The following is a 14418-nucleotide window of genomic DNA, read 5'->3' on the forward strand; positions in this document are numbered from 1 at the left end:
AGACTCTTTTAAGTTTTTTTGGGGAAACTTTATATCTCCTTTTCTGAATGATAGCCTTGCTGGATATACTTGACTGGAGATTTTTCCCATTCAACATGTAGAATATATCATGCCACTTTACTGGCTTCCAAAGTTTCTGCTGAAAAATCTCCTGCTGGCTTTCTGACTTCTCCTTTGTAAGTTACTGACTTTTGCTGCTTTCAAAATTGATCACTATGTTTTGAAAATTTAAATACAATATGTCTTGGTGTGTTGATTTTGATGGGAGATCTGGGTACCTTTTGAACCTGGATATTGGTTTCCTTCCCCATATTAGGTAAGTTTTCAACTATTATATCTTCCAATACATTTTATTGCCCCTTCTTTCTCTCTTCTCCTCTGAGTCTCCTATAATATGAATGTTTTTATGTTTGGTGGAGTCACTGAGATTCCCAAATCTATTCCCATGTTACATAATTCTTTTTTCTCTCTTTTGGTCAGCTTGATTACTTTCTATTGTTATGTTCCAGACCATTAATTCATTCTTTTGTTTTCCATCCCTCTGTTCACTCTAAGGATGTTTCCCCATTTTGATTATTGAGCCCTTTATCTCTGTTAGGTTATTCCTTATCTCTGTTGTAAAGAGTCTCACTCATGTCTTCTACTTTTGTCTCAAGTCTGGTGAGTGTCCATATGATCATTGCTTTAAATTATCTATCAAGCATGCTACTTATATCTGTTTCACTTACATCTCTGCTCATGGCATTGTCATGTTTTTTCATTTGGGATAATTTTCTCTGTTTCATTTTGTCTACCTTTCTGTGTCTGTTTCTCTGTGTTAAGAAAGTCAGCTACATCTTCTACTCTTGAAAGTAGTTATTTTATGAAAAGGAGGTATTTAAGTGCCCTGCAGTGCTGTGTCCCCTGTTCACCAGGGCCTGGCACCTCAGCAGACTATCCTGTGTGTGCTGCTTACACCCTGCTGTTCTGTCTGAGACACTTTTCCATTCAGTGCAGTTATCTCCACTGACTCTTTGCCTGTTGTGGGCTATGCCTACTCTTGTGGTGTTAGTGGGACCCAGGAAGGCCAGCTCTGAGGGGTGTGCCTTCTAGAGAACTTGTTGCCAGGGCAGCGGAGACAGTAAAATTTGCACTGAGCCACTGGTCCTCTGTTGGATCCCATGAAATGCTGCAATGGGTGAGGACTGCACATTAGGATGGCTGGAGATGTAAGGCTTGGTGCACCTGGCCCAGCATGCATCAGGGTACAGTGTGGCAGCTGGATATAGTTTATGGTGGCAGTCATGCATTCAATTACTAACAAAATTTGCCCTGAGTCCAGGGGTTGAGAATAGCAGGCTTGGAGTGGGTGAATTCTCAGGAGAACTCGTGGCTGTGGCAAACTGCTGGCAGGTTTGGTGTTAAGTGTCCATGAGTGTGTTTACACCCGCAGGTGTTTCAGTGGGGTGGGCAGGGGAATGATGCCTGCCATTTCCCTCATTGTTGCAGAAGTCCCTCAACATGCTCTGAAATCAGTAGGAACAGATCTGCCTCCTGTTTGCCCTTCATTATGTAAACTATCATTTTTATGTTCTCTCTTTGTGCAGGATGTTGTCTCTTTAAGGGCAGTGGCCCAGCTCTCATTTGCCCTTTCAGCAACCCCAGCACTGAGTCAGCTGATTTTTAAACCTCCAGGCTCCAAGTCCCTATGGTTTTACAAACTCACAGAATTTTGCCTGTGTTTTTTTAAGGGCAAACATGGGGATTAATCCCTGTGTAAAGCTCCCCAGTCCAAGGGCCTGTGTTTCTACCCTCTCTGCACGTATAGCTCTCTCCCTTCTATAGGTAGCCTTCCTCTCTGTCTTTCTTATATTCCTGACCTTTCAGATGCAATTGTTTTTCTATATTTAGTTGTGAAGTTTGTTTTACCAGTTTTTAGATCACTCTCCGGTATATTGACTTAAATGTGGATGATATATAGTTGTAAATAAGAGATGGGGAGAGCTTGGGGTCCTCCTAATCTGCCATCTTCCTCCAGACTCCTCCAAAATAATATATATTTCTGAAACCAACTGAGCAAAAAACACTATTGTGATTGATACTAAATAATCATCATTTTTATTATTATGAGAGAATATGGCTTTTCTATAGTGAACTACTGCATTAGACAAACTCACCTATACAGTTTTGGGAGCACAGTCTCTCCACTTGCTGCTCTGTTATTCACAGGGGCAGATCTGCCCCTAGTATTCAGATTGGCACAGGAGCTGCTGCTGCAAGTCAGCTAACTTCAAAGGTGGAAAAGGGAGATTATTTATGGCTCAGAGTCATTTATTCTTCAGGTAACTTCCAGTTCCTTCCCCTGGGCATCATGAGTAAATATATGATAAAAGCAGAGTCCTGTTATTTGGGCAATTCTACATAAAGGGAAAAGTGAAAATAGCCAATAAGCATTCTCTCCTGACATACTACTTTTAAGAATATATTAATATTTTCCTCTTTCACATATAGATGGTATAATTTCTTCTACCTTTAATTAAGCAGTATAAAATTTGATGTGCATATTTCTTCATCTTTCTTCTAGGCAAATATAAATGCATATTGTAGCAGTTATCTTTTACTTCATAGTAAACTACATTAAAACGTAGAGGCTTAAATCAATAACCACTTATATGTTCTTTATTTTGTGGATTAGCCATTTGGATAGGAACCAGTCTGGAATATCTTATCTGTGTATCACATGGTTCTGGCTGGCCTTGGTCATCCAATTTTGGTCAGTTATAATGTTGGCTTCAGCTGGATTGTCCTGAAGAGTCCTGTGAACCTGGCTGGTTGATTATTGGGGTTGTTACTCTGTCCACCTTGATTCTTTCCCATATGATATCTAATCTTCCAGAGATTATAGCAAGCTTCTTTATATGACTGTGAAAACATCTGAGGAAGGTGAAAACATGAGAGAGAGAGAGATGTTAGTATATTGTTTAAATGAGATGGCAGTCTGTTTGCCTTTTAGCTCTGGTGCTTACTTGATATATCTTGAGCAAATTATTTATCTTTTATGATTTCAACATGAATAAAATGAATGGACTAATTATTACATAGTGAAAGGAAGCTGTGAAATAACAATTTGTTATTATAATCATATATGCTTTATAATTGTACTATTATTAATATGATATTAATATGATATTAATACAAGCATATATAATCATATATGCTTTATAATTGTACTATTATTAATATTATATTAATATTATATTAATATGATCTAATATAATATAATAATATTATATATTAATATATAATCACAACATAAATATATAATTATATCATTACAATAATACATAGAAATATAAATAAAAGCATGAAAGATAGGTTTAAGTAATCAGAAAATATGAAACTATAACATTGGAAAGAAACTGGAGACTAAATAAATTGTGAAATATGGAATATAATAAAAATAGAGTAGATGATAGTAAGAGATATAGAAGATCAAACTTAAAAGAGCCAAGAAACCCAAATCAAAAAAAAGGGGAAGTAAAAAGAAAAAAAAATATAGGTACAATGGCCCAATAAATGTAAAATTTATTTTTTCCCAAAAAAGAAATTTATGTTCCTGAATAAGAAAATCTGTATATAGGAAGTATATACTTTATACTTGAAAAAAATTAATCTAGTCCACTTGAGAAATATATCAGTAAAACTGGGCTTCAAAGGAAAAACAAAATCCTCAATGCCTCTAGCACAAAAACTAAAACAGTTAAAAGGTATAGAAAGTCAGTTTGACATCAAACATTTCTACAACAACATTGAATTCAAAAGAAGAATGAAGCATTACTTATAAAATAATAAACTATAATCTAAGGGTTTTATACCCAGACAAACTGTCACTGAATGGTCAAATATATACATACATAACTGATGAGCATGTAATTCTCACATGAATAATTTTGAGGAACCTGTCAAAGGGTTTATTCACTAAGGACATGATTAGAAAAGTAGCAAAGGACTAGTTGTGATTATTGGATGAATTTAAAACTATATGTATTAGTAAACCAAAGGTGCAATAAAAATGAAATTTGTTGTTGTTTCTCTAATGTGAAATGGTTGAGTAAAACCTCTAAAACTGTATATCTTCTTCATGTATGAAAGTAAGGTTTTTCTATATATATGAGAACAGGCTTATAGGACTTAGATATTATTATATTATTGGATTGGTATAATAAGATTATATATTTAGACAGAACATTTTTTAATTTCAAAATGGTCAGATATTTATGAAAATCTTAGCTAACAAAAATATTACAATGTTGGGTTTTAATGTCAAATAGGCTAATCGGTAGATTTAAAAGTTGCTAAAAATTAACATTACAATTAAGTCATAAGGGCCTATAATGAAATTCTCTTCCCCATACTTTTCAACGGAAAAAAAAAAAAAAACACTAAAAGGAGAAGAAAGAGATCAAAAGTTGTGTAAATGCAATGGAGTAAAGCATTATGAAACAGTCTAGAGTATTTAAGAATTGCTCCTTTTCCCCCTTTTTTGTATTTTCCAATAATTCTCTACTGACATAAAAAAGGAAGTAAATACAAACATATTATAAATAAAGCATCAAAATGATATCTATAGCAGATAAAATGAAACATATCAAATCATAACAGCTTTTATTTTGGGGTCTAATACAATTTGTTATAGGGGCACCTGGGTGGCTCATTTGGTTAAATGTCCAACTCTCGATTTTGGGTCAGGTCATGATCTCAGGATTGTGAAATCAAGCAGTTGCCTCAGGCTCCATCCCTGTTAAGATTCTCTCCCTCCCTCTTCCTCTGCCCCTCCCCAACTTTTCTCTCTCTCTCTCTAAAAAAAAAAGAAAAAAAAAGTAATGATGTTTTCCTGTTTATTTATTTTGAGCTTTCAATTCTTTTGGAGTGAACATCCCATTAACTGAAATAAGCTTTAAGGTCTTACACATAGGATATAGTCCAACAACATAGGATGTAGTCCAAAGAAAGTCAATTAGAGATTTTTAAGAGAAGAGGGAAAAGAAGAGAGAAAGAGACTTCTGAAATCTAAAATAAAGATGTAAATATTACCAAAAACCTTCCGTTCTGTAATTATATACTGCATTTGAGTTCAAGAGTTGGAAAATAAGGTATTGAGAGATATATTGTCTTACTTAAATTTTGTTTCTTCCTGAAAGAAAGCAAACATTTTTGTGAATGCTGAAATTAATTTCAAATAATTATTATTAAATGCTTTTATGAGATACAATCATGTGCAATCTCTTCCATCAAAAAAAAATAGATACAGAAGGGATGCTTGGATGGCTCAGTGGTTGAGCATCTATCTGCCTTTGGCTCAGGCATGATCCCAGGATTCTGGGATTGAGTCCCACATCAGGCTCCCTGCAGGGAGCCTGCTTCTCCCTCTGCCTGTGTCTCTGCCTCTCTCTGCGTCTCTCATAAATAAATAAAATAAATAAAATCTTTTTTAAAAAAACCACTTAGATACAGAAGACAGAGAAGTACTGTCTAATGCATGTTGTATTGACCTTTAAATATACAATGATTAATATTGAATTAAATCTCATGGCACTGAAGTATTGTTCTTTAGGTCTCTAAGATAACAGAGTCCTAGACATTAACTTTCAAATAATTTCAGAATACATAGAAGAAAACTTGAGAAAACCAGATATTTTTCCTGTAGTGTGTCTTTGTCAACATTGTTTTAAGTCAGTTATTGGATTATGATCTGTTTGTCACTGATTTATATTATAAGTAACTATAAAATAAACAGTTTATCTCTCTTGCTTAAAATGATTACTGCATGTTTTAAATATTGCATGTGGTCTGGCTTTGACTCCAGGTTGCCATTGACAACTCTAAGTTAAAAACATACCTTCACTGTGACTTTGCTTCCACCTCTACTAAATAGAGATCATTTATTCAATTATTCAACACATAGTTACTGATTATGACACCTGTTGATAGGATGAGTTATACTATGGTAATATACTTCCTAACTCTCAGTGCTTACATACCACAAGTCTACTTCCCTACTTCCCTGTCCTGCAAATCCACTCTGGATCCTCCATGTGTACACTGAGCATTCCAGGATGCTGCAATCTTTTAGCACCTCTTTATGAACATGAACTTCCACGAACTTCCCACAAGGAAGAAAAAGGAGGTTGAAGAGTCAAGAATCAACAATTAAATGCAGCCACCTAGAAATAACATTTAGCATTTTCATTCACATTTCCTTGACAAAGCATGTAGTATGTCCACCACTAACTTCAGAGTACTAAGAAAGAACAATTATCCATGTGATGAAAGAATAGATTCGCTCTAATAGGCAGTGAAAGTGCTCACCACAATCCCCTTCAGGTTGTTAGATGTTGTCCTTAACTCAGCAGATAGAACAGTTAACAGGAAAGTCCAAATCATTGGATCTCATGGACCTTAAATTATAATAATGGTGATGGAGTAGGCTATACAGATAACAAACAGATAGAAAATATACAATACACCACAGAATGAGAAATGTCATAGGAAAAAAGAAAGTAGCCTGAGTAGGATAGCAAATGAAAGGAAAAGACGGCAAAAGTTGCTTATAAATCAATTCTAATGTAGTTGGAAGGTGTGGAAGACTGTACTGATAAGGTGCTATTTGAATAGGGGCCTAAATGCAGCAAACTGTAAATATTTGGAAGAGGGAACAGTAAATGTAAAGGTATGCAGCAGTAAGGTTGTAGCTTACCATTTTAAGAAACAGCTAAGAGGCCAATGTGGCTAGAAATGAGTGAGTTGTAAAATGTAAAGTGAGAATGAGTGGTGGGCAATAAATTAATTCTGAATTTTTAGAAGCTATTGACTATAAAATTTTCAGATACATCTGGATAGTCAAGTAACAGAATTAATGAAAAATAATTCTGTGTTTTGTGATAAGAAGGCTAGAAAAATGAAGTTGTCTTTTATTGAGATATAAAAGACTACAGAATTAGATTAAGAGGGTTAGAAATGAAAACTTTCTTGTCACATATGTGCTGTTTGAAATGCTTGTTAGCTATCTAAGTAAAGAATTTGTGTAAATTGCTGGATTTATAACTTCAAATCTGAAGTTAATATAAATGGTCTATGTTGGAATAAATATAGGGTAGTCACTAACATTTTAAATATGCTAAAAGCCATGAGACCAAATAAAATCACCTAGGAAGTGATTGGAAAATAGAGAAAATATGGGATAAGCAAGTCCTAATATACTCTATAGTCTAACAGTGAAAAAAAGTAGGAGAGAGAGAGAGAGAGAGAGAGAGAGAGGGAGAGAGAGAATATACATTCCAGAAAAGAATGCAATGAATTGTGTTAAATGCTGCTGGATAATTCAAATAAAGGCAAACAGAGAGGCTGTCAGTAGTAACAATGGTCAGTTTATTCTCATGGGGATAAATGAAATGATATGTACAAACCATTAAGCCTAGTATTTACTTGGTAAGAATTCAATAAATGCTTATTAATATTACTATTTTGAGGCTGGTGTTATTCTGTTGTGAAAGTTCATTCATAGGTTGTGATTGATCTTAATGACATTCAGTTGAATAAGACTCATGGCACTGAATAACTGGTGTAATATAAAAGAAAGAGATTGAGGCAGAATGCCAATCTCACCCTGTCATCTTCAAATGATGCAAACACTTTGAAGGAAAAGAAGTTACCTATGTGAACTTAGAGAGGACAAATAATGAACAAAGGCATCAAAAGTAAAAGAACAGGGAACATTGTAAGATCTAAACTGATTCTTATGATTAAAGGAAAAGGAAGTATATAGTGATGATGGGAGAGGAAGCTAGAATGTTAGGCATGGGCTATTTTAGAACGAATTTTATATGCCATTCTAAAAAAATTCTGAAAAAAAATAAAGTAAAAAATAAAAAATAAAAAAATTCTGATTTTTTTTAATGCAAGGGAGTACCACTGAAAAATTTTAAGTAAGGGAAGCATATCCTCTCCAATGAATTATTGAAAATTCACTCTAGTAAAAAAAAATGGAGAATGGATTTGAAATGTGAAAAAAGCAATCTGAAAGTTCATTATATTTAGTACTGAATTAAGTTGAAGACAGTATGTTTGAAAAAGAGAAGAGGGATTTGAAACAAATTTAAAAGTTAAGACAAATTTGATTTGATAAACAATATAAGTTGATGAAGAATAAAGATGAGTCTTAGATAACTTCCAAATCTCTAATAAATGTGTCATGTTCAATAATAATTCTACTCACTAGTATAAAAATACATTCTAGAAAACCAAAAATTTAGAAAGAAGTAGATACATTCTCTTTTTGATTGATTGACTTTGAAAGAGCTTAGAGAAGGGACAGGACGCTGTTGGGAGTATAAGTTTAAAGTGCAGGAAAGAAGATGTGGTTTTTGTTATGGCATTAAAAAATATCAGCATGAAAGTGGTGGCTGAACCCAATTTGTTTGTTTATCATTTTTTCTTCAGTAATTTGTCCAGCACACTTAGAGTGAGAATAGAATACTGTTCATGGATGGCCCCCACCAATAAATCCCTGCTAAGACAGGCTATCCCATGTCAACTTGAACATTACTTATTTATTAGCCCAACATTATTTTAAGAAAAGAGTTTCAGTTCTTCTAGGCACTAGGAAAGTTAAATGATCAATAATTGAATATTCTCATTAACTTAAGAATAGATGGTCAAGGGAAGGGTATTAATGGACAAGTGCTTCATTGAGGAAAAACCAGAAAATATTAGTGTAGTAAAAATTTTAATAGTGAACCATCCCATAAATGAATGGGTGGGTCTTATTCAAGATGATGTTAAAAAATTTGGGAATCCCTCTCAATAAGAAATATTTTATGTATAATATTAATAGGAAATTCATCTCTGTAAGAACTATGAATTATATTCATTATTCTATTTCTCAAGACTCCTCTTTGTCATTGATAAGCTTAATCCATGAATCTAAAATTAGTTTTGTATTTGCTTGTTGGCTAAGGTAGAAGGATAGATATCCCATTTACTGCACAATAATACTAGATTCACAGGATATCACTACTGTAAGGGACTTGAGTAATACAGAAACAGACAAAGGAAGTGGGGTTCTAGCTGTTGAAGTAATTTTTTGCTTTATATTTAACAGTCACTTTTAGAAATGCAAATGGGTAGAGAGTTTCTAAGAATATTGGGTAATCAAAGAGCAGAGTGTGTTGGATCAGGCTCCCTCTCATTCTCTCTCTCTCTCTCTCTCTCTCTCTCCCATACACACATCTACACCCACATCCACACAACAACCCACCCATACACACACACACACACACACACACACACACACACAAACCCTTCAAATCAATTAGAATTATTTCATTCAGAGAGCAGGACATGCTGTGTGCTAATCCAGCTAGACAGCTTTTACCGTAATTAAAGTAATGAATGATGCAAAGGCAAAATAAACAGGTGCCCTTCAGGCTTAGGTCAGTCTTCACACATGCAGGCTTCTCACCAAATTATTTGTTCTATTAGATCATTGTTGTAGTTCCTGCTGACTAAACTTCCAGATGTCCCTGGTGTTTTTTTGTTTTTTTTTTTTTTTTTTTTTTAGCTTGGAGTTCAATTGGCCTGTGAGCTACCAATATCCTCTTATTAGGTTCCTTTGGCTTAAATTAATCATTATTACCTTATGGTACTTGGATTTGAGAATCGTAGGTGAAATACTATGTGGCCAAATATTCAAGTTATTTGAAAATCTATTATAAATTAAAATTATGCCTAGTCTAATGTTCAAATAAATTTTAAGAGGAGGTGCATTCTTAAACATTACATTCCACAATATTTCCTTCTGCTAAATTTGATTAAAGGTAGAAAAGGAGGTACCCAGGTATCCTTTACTTTCTTCAATCTAAATATAGTTGGTTTATATTTACTATTTCTAAGACTGAATAGGCAATAAGTAATGAAGCAAATGGGCCAGCCACTACCATTCAAATCTAAAAAAGCTATGCTTTCAAAACTTGTATCTTGATATTTACTGTTATTTTGCTGTTCTCTATGAAGATCAGCTTTATTTGGAATCGAATGCGTAGCTGAGGTTCTGATTGCTTTGGAGCATCAGAGGTTCCTTGGCTATTTACAAAAGACTCAGAATGTTTACCTTGGAGAGCTGGGCAGATTTGGTAAAGAGAATGTATCTCAATTTAAATTGTTTTCTAGAGACTTTTCTGAACTTTCCCTTTGCACAAGGACTTTTTTTCACCTGGTTTTTGAACTACAAAAGATTTAACAGGTATTTCATTAGCTATATCATTCATAACAATTGCCTTTAAATACTCAGTATTTTTTGTGAAGACTAGTTATCCATCCAGTTTCTTAATATGTCTCAGATTTATTAACTCCAAAGATGTTTCTTTTCTTTAAAAAAAAAAAAAAAAAAAATATATATATATATATATATATATATATATATATATATATATATATTTGAGAAAGAGAGCACAAGCAGGGAGAGTGGCAGGCAGAGGTAGAGAGAGGGTGCTCCTTCAAAGAGATTTCTATATCTATAGAGAAAAAAAAATGTTTAGTTGCCTGGGAAAGTAATTTCTACCTGTCATTGAGCTTAAAGCTTTTACTTCCTGTGGTGGATTCTTGGGCATGGTAGTAGGTTTGCTGTTTTAACCTAGATGCAGAATTTTTTTCCATAAAAATGTGAAAAGATTAAAGGTTTTTTCTTCCGGTATAATATACCATTACACCTATAGAACATTTTTAAATAGACATATTCCATAGCTTTGGTGGTGTATTGTACCAATGGTATATTGGTACCGTCAACTCAGGTCATGATCCTAAGATCCTGGGATTGAGCCCAGTGTTGGGCTCCTTACTCAGTGGGGAATCTTTTTCTCCCTCTCTCTGTGCTCCCCCCAGTCATACTCTCTCTTGCTCTCTCTCTCTCAAATTAAATAAGTAAATTTTTTATTTTTTTAAAGATGGAGCCCAACTCAGGGTTAAATCCAGGATCCTGAGATCACGACCTGAATTGAAACTAAGAATCGGATGCTTTAACTGACTGAGCCACTCAGGCGTCCCTAAATAAATAAATTCTTAAAAAAAGAAAACTGCTAAAACGTCATATATGTAAGTAAAGATAATTTTTAATTTACTCATTATTAAAAAATGAGACTTGTTATAGAGCACCTTAGATTTGTATTTATTTGGAGAAATAATTCATCATAAGTAGGAAATAACTAATACATACAAAATCTATCTTTGTTGTGATCCTTGGTTCTCGAAGTTTGGGCAGCCTAGAGAATTTTAACAGGTTTCTGGGAAAGAAGGGCTGTATGTGAGTTGAGTTTTGAGTGACACCATCTTTACTGACAATTAATAATAAATTTTAAAAATATTCCAGCTTTCATTACATTCTTAACTCAAAACATTATTTTTATTTTAACAAAATGTCACTTAACATACAATTAACTACAAAAAAAAAATCCCACCAACATACAAAACATACAATTAACTATAATCTCTGAAAGGAACTAATATCAGTCCTCAAATGTTCGTAAAATTTGCTTCTCAAAAATATAAATTTTACAACAGCCAAGTCACTGTTTAAATCAAGCTAGCTGCCACATAAATCAAACTCTAACATCTTATGTCTTACCTTCCATCCTGAGATGATGAATGTCTGATATGAGTGGCTGGTTCTCCTCTGGCTTGTCGCCATGTCATCTGAAACCCATGGCTTCCTCAGCTGTAGAGGAGCCTGGTGAATGAAGCACAGCAGCTTTTAATTGACCTAGCCCAGAAGTGACATATATCCCTCTGTTCACTCTTCATTGGTCAGAGGTACTCATACGGCTCTAAACTGACTCTAAGATTGCTGGGAAATACAAAAAAGCCCATATAATTTTTTATGAGGATACCAACATTAACAAAGAAAATTATCATATGATCTCACTCATATGTGGACTTTAAAAAACAAAGCAGAGGATCATAGGGGAAGAGAGGAAAAAATAAAACCAGGTGAAATCAGAGAGGGAGACAAAGCATAAGAGACTCTTGATTATAGGAGACAAACTGAGGGTTGCTGAAGGGGGTGGGGAGATGGAGTAACTGGGTGATAAACATTAAGGAGGACATGATGTACTGAGCACTGGGTGTTATAAGACTGATGAATCACCAACATCTACCTCTAAAAGCAATAATACATTATATATTAATTAACTGAATTTAAATAAATTTTTTTAAAAGAAAGTCTATCCCTTTCTCCAACAAAGCTGTAACATTGATTGGAAAATTCTCATCGAAAAATGAGTTGGTACTTGACAAATGAAACTGAAGTATTGTCAATTATTAGGGAAAATAAGAGAGAGATGAAACTACTGAATTCAAATTTTGAAACTTATTGCCATCAGTAGTTTTATCTTCATCGTCCTAGAAGAGTAACTTGTCAGTGCTTAAAGTTAGCACAGGAGTGACTATATAAATACAATTACATTATAAAGCTTAGCTCTTTTAGAATTTGTCATGGTACCAAATCAGTTCCAGCATTCTGAGATAAGGTGGTAAGTTTAGAAAACTAAAAGAAAAGCTTTGGAAAAATTTTTTTTCTTTAAAGTAATTATGTTTTATTTGGGAAGAAAATACTAGGGCTATACAATGGCATTGTAATTCAGGCCAAGAAGAGTGATTTACCCAAAGTGGGAATTCCATGATATTCAAAAGTTGTAATTAATTTTAAAGATATTGTAGAGAAATAATCTTTAATTCCCTCCAGTTTCTCCAACTACTTGTTATACAGAAGAGTTAAGGCCAATAAATAGGTAGAAAACTTAGTTTTCTCGAAGGGAGAGAGAAGTTAGCTAACATTTATTGAAGTCTTATATACTGGGCACAAAACATTAGTCCTCTCACATATACTTCAGAAAAAGTAGTACTGTTATTATATTTTTTAAATAAATGAGGAAATCAAATCATGTATTTAATAAGTGAAAGAGCTTGAATTGTAATTTCAATTTGGGTCCAAAATACCTGTATTTTCTTCTATACCTTAAACTAGAAGTCTATAATATTTTTTCATAGCCCATCCATACTATTTAAAATAAATAATCAAGAATATCCAATATATATGAAGTTCTATATTTGTATATATTTTCTACAATGTATTATGCACATTATAAAATAAACACAAAAATAGAAATCTTGAATAGGTAAAGAACAAAAAGAAGTAGAGGTTCTAACATTTTCCTTTCTATATGTCAGTAGAATATCTTTGTGAACTTTTCAAAAAAGACATTTGTGGGAAACAGACTCTATTTTAAACTTTTTATTTTGAAATAATTATAAACTCACAAGAAGTTGCAAAAAATAATAGAGAAATTTCATGCAACCTTCTTTCTTCTTCAGTGGTAACACCTTTCATATCAAAATGAGGAAATTATACTGACACACTACAATTAACTAGACTCAAGATTTTACTCAGATATCACACCTCCAAATATAGATTTTTATGAACAAGATGATCTTGTTATTTAGAAAAATAAGAAACTAATCTGTGATACATTTGGAATGTGCTTTTTTAATTCACTGAGCTTTTAAAATGTATAATCAACAAGCAATGAAAGTTTATAGCTCTTCCAGGATGTCAGGATTTCATAGTGTCTAAGAGCACATGCTCAGCCTTAGTATAAAACCCAGTGTCCATATTTATTCTGTGCCTCAGTTTATTCATTTTTATAATGGAGCTAATAATAGTTATGAACTTTATAGGATATTAGCTCATATTAGAAGTTAGAATGCTCCAAGTTATAGAGGAAGAGATATAGAGAGTTCAATCTAATTCCCTGAGATCCAATTACTAATTAAATATCAAGCTGGATTTAATTCAGTGACTTCCACCTGAGTGCTGTTTCTGCAGTGGTACATGTCTCCTTCCCAGGCAAGGAGGAGGGATAGAATAGAAAGTACTGCAGAATAACTCTTGTTTTGCACTATTCTTAATATTTGTAGACCTGTGATTCATTGTTTATTGCTTGCTTTTGTTAATTATCCCTATCAAAAACCTCAAGATTTCTCCAAATATTCAAAGGTCAGTTTTAGCCAAAGATTAATAAAATACATTATTGTACATTGTACCCTACTGGTTTAAAAGTCATACATATTACAAAAGTAATCAGCAAAAACATCTTTATTTGAGACTAATTATATCCTGAAAAATCTGGTTTTCCCTTTGGGTAAATGATTCCAAGTTCTAGTTGTCATTTATATTTTCATTTAATTCTTTAAAAAAAATTTAATCTTATAAAGACTTTCAGAGTCTTTAACAACATCAGTGAATTACACAAACAAACAAACAGTTCATTGTTATTTATCTAAGGTGTCGCCTAAGGCTGCTTGGGGAATAGTAGATAGTTCTAAGTTAAA

At 33.4% G+C, this 14418-nt stretch overlaps 1 long non-coding RNA gene across 1 annotated transcript; it reads right to left on the reverse strand.

The window, feature by feature from the left end:
- Nucleotides 1-2636: 2636 nt before the first annotated feature.
- On the reverse strand, nt 2637-11759 carry LOC118350528 (uncharacterized). Its single transcript, XR_004804492.1, has 2 exons — nt 11657-11759; nt 2637-2913 (listed from the first exon to the last, which is right to left on the reverse strand). It is a non-coding gene; the product is annotated as an uncharacterized LOC118350528 (long non-coding RNA).
- Nucleotides 11760-14418: the final 2659 nt, after the last annotated feature.

The sequence above is a fragment of the Canis lupus genome, chromosome 14 (assembly GCF_003254725.2).
Source record: "Canis lupus dingo isolate Sandy chromosome 14, ASM325472v2, whole genome shotgun sequence".
In the NCBI taxonomy this organism is placed as follows: Eukaryota; Metazoa; Chordata; class Mammalia; order Carnivora; family Canidae; genus Canis; species Canis lupus.